Genomic DNA, 13,042 nt, shown 5'->3' on the forward strand with positions numbered 1-13,042 from the left:
ATGCAAAATTGTTTTATTTTATTTCTCATATCCTAAGGCAACATCAATGGAAACAAAATGTACAAACGAATCAAACACAAAAATGTACAATGTGTATATATTTACAAATCTACAAAATGCATCAAAACATAAAGACAATGTTGTATTGTTCATGATTGGGAAATTAATTGTATTAACTACTTATTCCTCACTAAACAGCATTATTTATCGCTGTCCCTGTATGTTCCCCGAGTGAAAAAATAAAAGAATAATTTTGGTCTGACAAATGAGACAAAATGAATAGATTAGTCTGCTTGTGCAAAGCAAAAAACATTTGTTAATATAGTTTCAGTTGTACAAATATTTCCTTAATAGAATCATCAAAAGTATCATTACCCACTATTTCATCCAGATTATATCATTGGTATTTTATCATCTTCTACAGGGATATCCTTACTATTAAACAACATAAAACAGCCACGATAAGACTAAAAATGTCAGGTTTTTATTGTTTTTGAATATATAACAATTATATAGTTAGCATCACCTCTTCAGCATCAAATGGTTTGAGTGCTTATTCTTCCTTATTTCTCAATATAGTGTGCTTCTTTTCATACTTTTTGTTAGCTGTATAGCGATTAGATATTTAAAGAGGAATGCACTAACCTGCACATCCAGCGGTAACCAGGAAAGGCAAAGGTACTGATGATTGTGAAGGCTTCCCTTTAAGCCCAATCCTCCTCACCTGGATTGAACAACCAGGAGCAGGAAGGACTGTGCCCCCAGGGAAACCCTCTATGGGAAAAAAAACCTGCGCGGCACTGAAGACTCTGGTTCTGGGCTGGGTTCAATGTCCTGGAGTCTTGCGGGAACTGTGATGCTGAGGTACGAGTTCGGAAGGATGGGTTCTGTAGAAATGAGAAAGAGCTGATGAGAGAGGTAAAGGTCGGAGAAGGAGAGTTCCCCAGAATCCCTGCGCCTACCTATGTCTGCCTTGAATGTTATAGTGCAGACAAATTGCACTTCAGGAACTCGGAAGATGGGAGAGATGGAAGGAACACTCCTGGAAGGTAGGGAAGAGAAGGAAGGTAAGTAGAATGACGGGGTTAGGCAAAAGAGGAGAGGAAAGGATATTAAAGTAAATACCATAGAATGAAAGTGCTTGGGCTGAATGCGGATAGAGGTCCGGAGATACACGGCAGGGGGTCTTGGTAGTTGAAGTCAAAGAATCCCTGAATTCTGGAAGAGTAAATACTAAAGCACACAAGAGGGAAAGAGTTAGCAATATGACACAAGTCTGAGAGTAAAGATCCCTAGAAGGTGATCACTTACGAAGCGTCTGGGCTAAAGGAGTAGCGACGCGCAGAGGCAAAGCGCTCGATTCCTTATATCCGGTCACATGACCCGCTGGCGACGTCTTAGAAGTGAACAACTAGACCGGCACTCACAGGATAACAAGAAAGATACGTCACCATGCTGGGGGGTTCACAAATGCCGAACGGCACGTCCTGCCGCGATGCCACAAAGACCAACGTTTATAGCAGGTTGTAACACTTTTGGTACATTCCTAAAATGGCATAGATATATGTTTTGACATTTGTATATTTTTTTCTTGTTTTGTGTTCAGGATAATTGAAATCCTTTACAAATTCATCATTCAAGAACAGATTTTACTTGATGCTGTGCATCAAGTAAAATAGAGCTAATCAACCTAACTACTGCAATTGTCAACAACGTTGAGTTGCCGGTGAACAGGCGATTCCAGAAATGCTTAGTAGTCAACATATTTGTTGACTTAACGATAGTGCTTAAGTTCACACATTGAGTTATAAAAGTGCTGTGCAGTTGGTCAGTTGGTCAATAAGGGGGTAATTCATAGAATTCAGTGCAGAAGTAGCGCACACAGGCAGCGCAGAGAGGGAGCATGCGCCAGCCATGTGCACCAAACAGCATTCGGGTGCACCTCGTATTCATGGATTTCCCAAGCCATTTGCAGACGTGGCACAGGGAGCAAGAACGCCCCTTGCACAAGGAAAAGCCATTGAAATCCCCAATATGGTGTAAAGGTCCACGCTAACCCTGGACCAGTTTACAGGTCCCCTAACTGTAATCGTGTGAAAAACTATGCGTACCCGGCTCGCGGCAGCCAAAACGTGTGAAAATGTACTCGTGCACCCCCTTGAATATGCGTACTCCGTCTGTGCCAGGCAAATTGCATGGAAAAAGCCCCCCCTGTGGTGTGGCTGTCTGCAGGTCATGGTCAAGGGTGATGGGCTACCTGCGGGTCATGGTCAGGGTGGATGGGCAGCCTGTGGGGCATGCCCAGGGGTATAGGGTGGTCCCCTTTGGTGTGGGCTGCCTGCAGGGCATGGTCAGGGGTGATGGGCTGGCTCAGGGCATGCTCAGGGGTCTAGGGGGTGCCCTGTGGTGTGAGCTGCCTGCGGGGCATGCCCAGGGGTGTAGGGTGGTCCCGTGTGGTGTGGGCTGCCTGCAGGGCCTGGTCTGAGTGGATGGGCTGCCTGCGGGGCATGGTCAGATGTGTAGTGGGGGGGGCCTGTGGTGTGGGCTGCCTGCAGGGGCTGAATGTGGCTCCTCGCCACACTGGTGCACGAATCTGGGGGTTGCGAGTGAGCTGTCCACACCATTTCGCTGGCGCGAGGGGGGTACGTGTATTCGGAGTGCGCAAGTGAGCTTTTCACGCAATGTCGCTGGTGGGAGCAGGGTACGTGTATTCCGGGGTACACGAGTGAGCTTTACATCTGATTTGCTGGTGCGAGCGGGGTACCTGTATTCTGGGGTACGCGAGTGACCTTTACACGTGATTTTGCTGGCTGGAGTGGGGTACGTTTATTCCGGGGAATGCGAGTGAGCTTTAGACACAATGTCGCTGGCGGGAGCGGGTTTCGTGTATTCCGGATTACGCGAGTGAGCTTTACACGTGATTTTGCTGGTGCGAGCGGGGTACATGTATTCTGGGGTATGCGAGTGACCTTTACATATGATTTTGCTGGCAGGAGCGGGGTACGTTTATTCCGGGGAACGCGAGTGAGCTTCACACTTGATGTCGCAGACGGGACGGGGTACGTGTATTTTGAAGTACGCAAGTGAGCTTTTCATGTGATGCCACTGGCGGGAGTGAAGTACATGTATTCTGGTGTACGCGAGTGAGCTTTACACGTGAATTCGTTGGCGCGAGCGGGGTATCTATATTCCGGGGTACACGAGTGAGCTTTACACATGATGCCGTTGGTGGGAGCGGGGTACGTGTATTCCGGGTTACGCGAGTGAGCTTTACACACAAATTGGCAGTGCAGGCCCTCCCGATGTCCCACAGGCAGCCCACAGCACAGGCCCTCCTACAACCCTGGTCATGCCCTGCAGGCAGCCTATCCACCCTGACCATGCCCCACAGGCAGCCCACACCACAAGGACCCCCTACACCCCTGACCATACCCTGCAGCCAGCACATTACCCCTGGTCATGCCCTGCAGGCAGCCCATCCACCTTGACCATGCCTGCAGGCAGCCCACACCACGGGTGACTACCAAACACCCCTGGGCATGCCCGGCAGCCAGCCCATACCCACAGGCAGCCCATCCACCCTGACCATGCCCTGCAGGCAGCCCACACCACGGGGGACCACCATGCACCCCTGGACATGCCCGGCAGCCAGCCCATCACCCCTGGTTATGCCCCGCAGGCAGTCCGCCCATCACACTTGATCATGCCTTCCAGGCAGCCCATTCACCCTGACCATGCCCTGCAGGCAGCCCACATGGCACCATGCACTTGTGAGCCCCAACACAAGTCCTCCTCACCAGTGACAGGCACCTGCTAGCAGGCCCTGACTCATGTCCCACCCACCAGTGACGGGCATCTGCCACCAGACCCAGACTCATGTCCCCCCACCAGTGACAGGTACCTGCCAGCAGGCCCCGACATATGTCCCACCACCCCACCCACATTAACGGCAACCTGCCGGCAGGCCCTGACTCATGTCCCCCCACGAGTGACGGGCACCTGCCAGCAGGCCCGACTCATGTCCTCCCCACCAGTGACGGGCACCTGCCAGCAGGCCCCAACACATGTCCCTCCACCCCACCCCATTGATGGCAACCTGCCAGCAGGCCCTGACTCATGTCCCCCCCACGAGTGACGGGCACCTGCCAGCAGGCCCGACTCATGTCCTCCCCACCAGTGACAGGCACCTGCCAGCAGGCCCAACACATGTCCCCCCCACCAGTGACGGGCACCTGCCAGCAGGCCCCACACATGTCCCTCCACCCCACCCCAATTGATGGCAACCTGCCAGCAGGCCTCGACTCATGTCCCCCCAAACACCACGTCATAACAATACGGACCCATGGCCCTAATGGCAACCCAAATCCCATCACCCTGCCCCCAGTACAAACACACAACCACCCACTGCACCCACTCCCTAGTAAATTACCCATGCCATGGGAGCCTGAAAAGAACCAGCGTGCCCATAAATAAATGTCCTACAGAGCCACACAGTGGCAACGCTGTCCGGTCAAAGGATCGAATTCAAAGGATCGACGGGTCAAAGGATCGACACAAAAGGATCGACGGGTCAAAGGATTGAATTTTTTTTTGCAATTATGTTTTTTTGGGGGGGGTTTCGTTTAGGGGAAAAAAGTGGTTTTTACCACAAAAACAGGGGTTTGGGGGGGACTCCCCCAAAAAAAAAAAGTGAAAGAAAAGAAAAAAACATTTCGATCCTTTGGCCCGTCGATCCTTTTGTGTCGATCCTTTGACCCGTCGATCCTTTTGTTGTCGATCCTATGACTGGGAACCTGTGGTAACACATGACTGAGCCAATGCTCATAGAGACATGCACAAAACCAATGAGAGTAGACCACACCAATAATGGAGATTTTTGAAATGTATTAAAAGGAAAACAAAATGACAAAATGAAAATCACACATGCAAATGAAGAAATTATGAATGCAATATCAAAAAGAAAGTAAAATCCAAGGAAAATAGTCCATAGAAATAAATCCAAAATTGAAAACCATAAAAAACCATTACTCCTTGGGGTGACATAAAAAAGAAAGTGTGTACATGTCCGGAACTATACACAATGTAAGTCACAAGGGTCCATTATCCCAAAAATAAAGGAAAACTATAAAAAATACTATCAGCACTATGTACAAAAAGGAGGAGCAAAGTCTGTGGACTCCAAATCATAAATTAAAAGAAAGGAAACCTATGCCTAAATAACTATGTGCAAAGGCGGCGGGCTAGTCCGACAGTTCACTCACTGATGTTCTGGGTCATGGCATCATCGAACTCCATGTCGATTTTCTGGAGGCGGGCCTGTTCCCTGGCCTCGAGGTCTCGCAGGAATGCAGCCATGGCATCCACCAACTCCCTGCGAGTTGCCTCGAGGCACTCAGCCCGCCTCAAAGCCCAGTTCATGGAGTTTTCTGCCATGGCCATGCTGAGCCGTGCCATCTCCGCCCGCCGCCACTCTGCATCTGCTGGCCCAACCACTGCCACAAGGAAGACGCTCCCAGTCCTGGGTCCTCCAGCCCCTCGGCCAATGCCTGCCCCCGGGATGTTGATGTCTCCGAGCCATGATGCCTCCCACGCTGAGCCTGCTGCTGCCTCCAATGCAACCGCCTCTGGCACCACAACGGCATCCAGGCTGATGGATTCCCCCACTGCCGTTGTGCACGTGCCCTGCTTGTTGATACCTGCACGTCCTCCATTTGCTGGGGTCCAGTTGGTGGGGTGGACACCCCTGCTGGACCTCCGATGCTAGACTGTGGCAGGGATGTGTCCTCTTCTAGCCTGGCCGCTGGCTCAGGGGCAGCTCCACAGGAGGCCCAGGTGATACTTGGGTGGGAAGATGGCACGAAGGACGGCTGGCGCATAGGCAGTTCAGTTGAGGAGGTGGTCACAAAAAGATCCAGCACACAGGGGAACCCAGTGCCGATGAACCGTCCTAGTAGGTCAACGTGCCCATACAGGAATTCTAAATGACGTGAATCATCCCGAATTCCAAGTGCGCCCAACGCCAACCCAGCTAGGACAGGCTCAACCTGATTGCCACATCGCAGGGCGAGGAAGGCCAGTTTTTGTTCATGCATCCCCTCCCTGAAAACGGGACGAAGGCATCCCTGCTGGTGCCGGATGATGCAGTCACAGGATCAGGGACAGGATTACACACAGGCACCTGTTCTGCTTCCTGTCCCTGGAGTGCACCACTAGCACCAGTGGAATCCCCCTTCCCGGCCCTGTACGTGGGGCTGTCACATCCTCCTACTCAACCATACCCCCCACCAACCTGAATGACTCTCTGCCGTCTTCCTCTATAGGCCCCTGTGGGGGCTCAGCTGCCCCTTCTGCTGCCGAGGAGTCCATCTCCAACCTCCGCCTCTTGGACCTTCCCTCAGCAGCTGTGGCCATGGATGCGGCACCACACTCCTCACTCCCGGAAGATATGATTACCTGGGAGGGGAGCTGGGCTTTGCATCTCCGGCTGGCAGTGGCATCCCTGCCGCTGTGCTCCACAGCACCGTCTCTGCCCTCTTCATCAGTTGACGCTGCAGACAGAGAGAGATAGAGCACAGGCATCAGGGCACTGTACAATGGTCTGATACATGCATGACAGTTGCACATGAGTGGCAGTGTCAAACTTCACAAATGGCATCACACTCCCCAACACTCATATAATTTGAACCCACATACATGTACACATCAAAAGGAATCGTGCAGCATTTATCAGCATCCATACACACACAACTGCATGAACATCCAAAGGTTGGCATGCTGTCACAAGCAACATGGGAAGTGCCAAACACATGCAGACACGCCACCAGACAGACATGCATCTGTACATCTTCACCACCTGTCACAGTGCAATCATCGGCAACTATGTCATATCTGCCAATCGGGTACCTACATGTCTGTGTCACATGCATCCATGGCATCTCACAGTCACACCCCACCAAACAGACACACACACATGTACACCATGCACGTACATGAAGGTGTGACGAGCATCCATGTGTCACACCCCAAACATGGCTGAGTACATACACCGGCATGCAAATATGTGTGCATCTTCACATGCAGTTATTCATCATGCGTTGTGACACATACCAAAATGTGCATCACACATGACTGGACGTACATGCAGCATGGTCATGTCCCTGCACATACACATCCATGCATGGGCCATGTCAGACATATGTCCGAGCTGCACACTCCTGGCACACCTCAACATGCACTATGACCAATGAGTATACATGCACACTTACCGCTCGACTCCAGATGGGTCTGTCTCTTGAGGACCTGGAGGTGAAGCGCTGGGCGAATGCGTTCCAGGACCCTCATTTGGTCGGTGGTAAGCAGGACCCGGCACCCCACTGCATCCGCTGCGTCCAACAGGCACCAGGCCTTCCTGAGGGTCCTGGACCTGAAGTCCTCCCAGCGCTTATGGACGTGTTTCAGGTTGTGGGTTGCCATGCCATCCGCACTGATGGCACCCACGATATCCAACCAGATCCTCTCCCGACCATCCTTGTCGGTGTGTGCTCATCCGAAGAGGGCATCATAATGCACCAGGACTTGCTCCACCAGGATGCCAACTTCTCCTGCAGTGAATCTGGCAGCCCTCTGCCTCTCTGCCGGGGGGTTGCCACTGGTCCCAGATGGAGTTTGTGTAATAGCTAGTAATATCTTCGTCTTGCCAAGGTTCAAACACAATCTTGATTCACCCACCTGTATTCTTCTCCTGCGCAGATCTCTTCGAAGCCTGATGAAAATGGGGAAATACCTGAAAATCCCTCCTCTGGCCCGAACCAAAGGCTTCGGCCCACGGTGAGACCTCCAGGGAAAACCCCCCGAAAGGGGAAAAACCCTGTGCAGGGAAGAGCTGCTAGAGTTCGATGATTCCAGTCGAACTCCTTCTTCCTCTGATCCGAAGTGCTCTGATCTCCAGGAGGACTGGTTGGTAAGTGCCACATAAGAGTCAAAGAACAAGATGAAAAGTGAGTAATAGAATGCACTAAAGAGGCCAGTTCCCGAACGTTCAAGGAATTTGAGTGGTTTAAACCAGGACTCGTAGCTTACCCTGATATGCTACTCAAAATGCTTCAAACGACGGAGGAAGTGGTCAGGGAAAAGGATGCAAGAAGAAATATGGCACCAGACTGCAACTAAGAAATAAGGAACCGATAGCTTCAAGATACACAATAAAGGAAAGTCACAGAAATGAAACTCTATCAGGATCAGTAAGAATGACTTGTTACCCTTAGAGAGAGAAGGAAGTAAGATATTGTAGGCCCAGAAACCTGTCCGGACTGGAAATGAAGAGGACACTATTCTCCTAGCCGGGACGTAGCTCTGACTGCTGGAAGCATAAAGAAAAGGAGAATCAGAACGAAATATCCCAACGACCCTGAATACTAAGAGAGAGAACTCCCAGAGGCACCTACCCGATTACTGTGCACTGAGTGTCAGATGCGGCATCTCCATGACGTGGAGCAAGTGCAAGGGAAGACAGCCGGGATAGATTTTGAGTTCTCCCGGGATTGGACTAAGGAGAGAATAGAATAGAATCCACAGTAGATGAGGGCTAGAAATTCAGAATCTCTGCCTATTCCCCAAGTGTTCTGAAAAGTAATTCAGGAAGAATAGAGACGAACTCACGGAGCGTGGCTGGAGAGTAGCAACGCATTGAGGGACGTTCCGTGTATCCAGATAAGTGTTATGCGTGATGGGGGGCGGGTCTCCGGGCACGTCACTGGGCGTCAGGAACACTGGACTGCTGCGGTCAGACTGAGCTTCCTCCATGTTGTAGGGAGGAGTTTCTGTGTTATACTCGTGTTGTACTCTTAGATAAATTCAATTTATCCCAGTATGCCCCCTTCCAAGAGTATTCCCCCCTGGTTTAGTCAGATGCTTTAAATTATATTTTTGAACTAATCGTGGGGCATGGACTGCTTTGCGCGATTCCCAAGTGCGATCGGAGGGAGAGCATCCCTCCCAGTCCACTAGTTATTGGATATTCCCATGATGGAGTCTGGAATCACAAATACCAGACACCTCATATTCAGATCCTGAAGGTCCTTGTACAGGAGGAGGACATCTTGAAACCTGGGGATGAAATGTATTTCGCACATCTAGTTTTAATTGAGAGATGTGGAACACCGGATGAATTCAGGACCATGTTCTGGGGAGTTTGATTTTGAAAGCTGCTGGACCCTTTCGGTGCAATAACTCAAAATGGGCCCAGATATCTCGGAGATAGCTTAGAAGGTCGAAGATGTCTAGGGAGAAAATGAGAAGACAACCATACCCAATCCCCTGGATTAATAGCTGGAGCGGTGGTACGTCGACGATCTGCAAATCTTTTCACTCTTTCCTGGGATTCAGTAAGAGCCTTCATGGCAGCTACATGCCCAAGGTGTAAATGTCTCATCAGCTGCTCCACATCTGGAAATTTGACCTCCGAGTGTTTACTCGTGGGAAAGATGGTAGGATGGAAGCCGTAGGCACAAAAAAACTGAGATGTCTTGAGTGAGGAATGGTAGGAGTTATTGTATGCAAATTCTGCCAATGGTAACAATTCGGACCAGCTATCATGTGCTGCTGAAATGTAATTCCTTAAGGACCCTTCCAGAGTCTGGTTAAGCCTTTCAGTTTGCCCATTGGTTTGGGGATGATAACCCGAACTTTAGGCTCGCGAGATTCCCAACATTTTACAGATTTGCTTCCAATACCTGGAGGTATATTGTGACCCTCTATCGGAAATGATAACTTCTGGTAATCCATGCCTGGTAAAGATCTTGTCAATGAACTTTCGTGCCATTTGTGCAGTGGATGGTAGTCCCTCAAGAGGCTCGAAATGAGCCATCTTAGTAAAAGTATCAATTGTCAACATAATGGCCGAATGTCCTTTAGATAGAGGCTGGTCCACAATAAAATCGGTAGAAATGATCTGCCAAGGCCAAGAGGGTAGTGCCATTCTTACTAACCTCCCTAAAGGATGTTGTTAGGGAGAATTCTCTGTTTAGGCTGAATTTCCTAACCTAGTGAGTCCCCCCAGCAGCTTTGCTGGATTTTTGGGGTTTATTTTTTTCTCCTGCCAAGAGTGAGACTCTTTTACCCTCACTCTTGGGCATGACTTGAGAGTGTTTCTGTGACTTGCTATGTGCTTATGGGCTATGGGGTATTTTTTCCCATTGGCTATCATTGGTTTTTGAATGTGTGTTACACAGCACCCTCAGTGCAGTAACACAGGGGTGTCATAGAGACCCCCAAACATAGACTCCACACCCTGGGACTGACTACTGTCTCCCTGGGTCTGTAAAGTCACCATTGACTTTACTAGTCTTGCCCCGGGGTCTGTTGTCGAGGGGGTACTGTCCCGTCCCCCCTCGCCGAGTTTCTGGCTGGTGGCAGTGGATACCACGGAAATATTCCACCAGAATATTTCCCAATGGGATTTCCCATTAATTTTAATGCACCACTTTTTGGTGCAATGTTAAAGATACTGCCGGTTTATTCATTTAATATAAATTCACCGGTTGGGATTTTTTGCCGGAACTCGCCGCCAAAATGGCGTCTAGGTTCACTTCAGTAAACCTGAACCCGAGTCGAGCCTTTGTTCGACTTTTGGCGGGCTTCTGCACAGAAGCCCTCCAAAGTGGTGCCATTCTGTCTGGGTACCACAGGGGTGTGGGAGGGGATTTAGGCACCCTGGACTCAGTTGACTTGCCAACTCATGTCGCACTCTGGTGTGATTGGCCCAAGTAGTGAGCCGCCCCACTCACCACTTAGCATGTTTGAGTGACAGCTAGGCTGTATGAATGGGGGTTTGCTGCATAAAAGCAGGGTTTTTGGGACTGGTTCTTCAGAAGTCGCCACAGGACCTAAGAAGCCGAAGAGGGAGAAGCTGAGCCGACCTGCCGAGACGACATCAACGGTGGAGCCCTGCGGAACCGTCTCACCACTTTTCCCAACGACAGAGGAGATCTCCCGCCTGGAGAGTCTTCTACCCTTGACTGGTGGGGACAACCAGTTTCTGCCTTCGTTTCGCCACCCTGAAGCATCTCGTGGCCGCCTTGCCTGTGCCAAGCACCCCGGCAACCGGGATACCACTTTTTACCTCAACCGCGAAAGAGGGGTAACATCCTTTTAACCGGAAAACTCCACGGCTGGTTTCTTCCCTGGTAGTGCAATGACCTTCAGCTTTCCTCCATGTCGAGATCTTCTCTTCCTCTGGACGACGCCATGACTTGCACCCACTACCAGGAACAACTGCCACCGCTGGAGGATCCTTTCCTTTTTAAAGGTACTGTGTTCCACCCGGCTTCCATTGCCACCAATTGTACTGGGTAGATTTAGCCCTCGGCTCTCGAACCTGGGTAAGCCTGGGACACCCTAACTAAACTTTTCTAAACTTAGTAAAACCTTTTCGACTCACCTGTAAATACTTGTGACATTGTGTGATCTTGGACATCTTTTCCCCTGGCTTTCCCTAGAGTGGGCCTGGCAACCGAACTTCCTTGCTCCTCAATAGACTGCCTTTCTAAACTCACTGTGAATCTCTGAAAAGTGTTTTGCCTTGCTGTTGTCATTACTTCTACCTTTTCCCTCCCTTTTTTAACTAACTTATTGGAGTGCCATCTAACGTTAAGCGCTCACCTCTGTTTGGAAATAAGTGGTGTTAACTTAGACTTGTCCAACAAATAACTAGGGATGTACATACAAGTAATAGTGACTGTCTTTTGACTTACTTACCTTTTCTGTGCTAGTGTAATTTATGAGTGTGTCTTTTAAATAAATAATTATATACTTTTACACCTAGCTCTGGTCAGTGTTTGCTTGTACTACTCTGCCTCTGTACCTATTATGTATGCTCTATATACTGCCTAACTCTTCTTGAGGGAAGTCTGACTGCTCAGCCACAGCTACCAGGTAAATCTGGGTGGTACAGACTGCTACCAAGTGGGTTTACTGCCAAACACCTGTAGTCTTAAATCTTTTGCAGTGGTCCCAGAGGGAACTGCACAGGTTTCTGCCTAACACTGGTGGCAGCGGTGGGATTTGTATTGAGTATACACTTTAGTGTACTTTTGAGATCCCTTAGTGCAACTAACCACAAAGCTTAAGCACAAAAAGAAAAAGTCATTTTCTAACAGGTCTGCTATGGAAAGTTATAGTCAAGAGTCCCTTGCTGCAAAAACTGCTGATTGTTTAAGAGTTCTCAGCAATGATATTGATATTGAACAAAGTATTGATGATCTTGGGTCAGAACCAGAAGAGGAAGATGAAACTATTGTAGATGTTCCCTCTAGGCCTCTGTCTGCTCTACCAGCTGTACCTACTGGGCCTTTGCCAGGTCCCACATTTGGTCCTCAGTACTACGAACTGGAGAAAATGAAACTTGAATTAGAGTACAAGAAACTTAATGCTCAAACTGACAAAGAACTAAGGCTAAGAGAAATGGAGCTCAAGTATGAGCTAGAAATGAAGAAATTGTCTGTTGAGAATGCTTCTCTCTCTGGCTCCTCTAGAAGTTCCAGTCCTAAAAGAACCTGGATGCCTAAAGAACTGATTGGTATGTATGAGCCTAGGTTGGATGTGTTGGATTGGTTGTCTATGTTTGAGTATAATCATGGGCTCCAGAACATCACAGGTAATAAGTTACTCACCTGGTTGTTCTCTAGGCTCCCCCCTGTTGCGACTGATGCAGTAATGGAGTTGGGGGAGGAGGATAGGAAAGAGTATGAATGTGTGAAACAAGCTTGGATAGCTAGGTTTGGGAAGACCCCTTCCCAGTAATTTAGGAGGTTTAGAAGCCTCAAAAAGCATGATGGTATCCCTTGGGCCACCTGGGTGTGTGAAGGGTTGAAAAACTTAGAGAGATGGATTAAGGGTTACAAAGTGAACACTTATGAAGGAATGAGAAATCTTGTAATGATGGAGTCAATTTATGATGCCTGCTCTCCTGAGCTCAGACAGCACTTGGCTGACTCACAGGAATTAGATCCTAGAAAGCTAGCTAAGGCTGCTGACTTGTGGGTTG

This window comes from Ambystoma mexicanum, chromosome 6q (assembly GCF_040938575.1).
Source record: "Ambystoma mexicanum isolate Mex_15411 chromosome 6q, UKY_AmexF1_1, whole genome shotgun sequence".
In the NCBI taxonomy this organism is placed as follows: Eukaryota; Metazoa; Chordata; class Amphibia; order Caudata; family Ambystomatidae; genus Ambystoma; species Ambystoma mexicanum.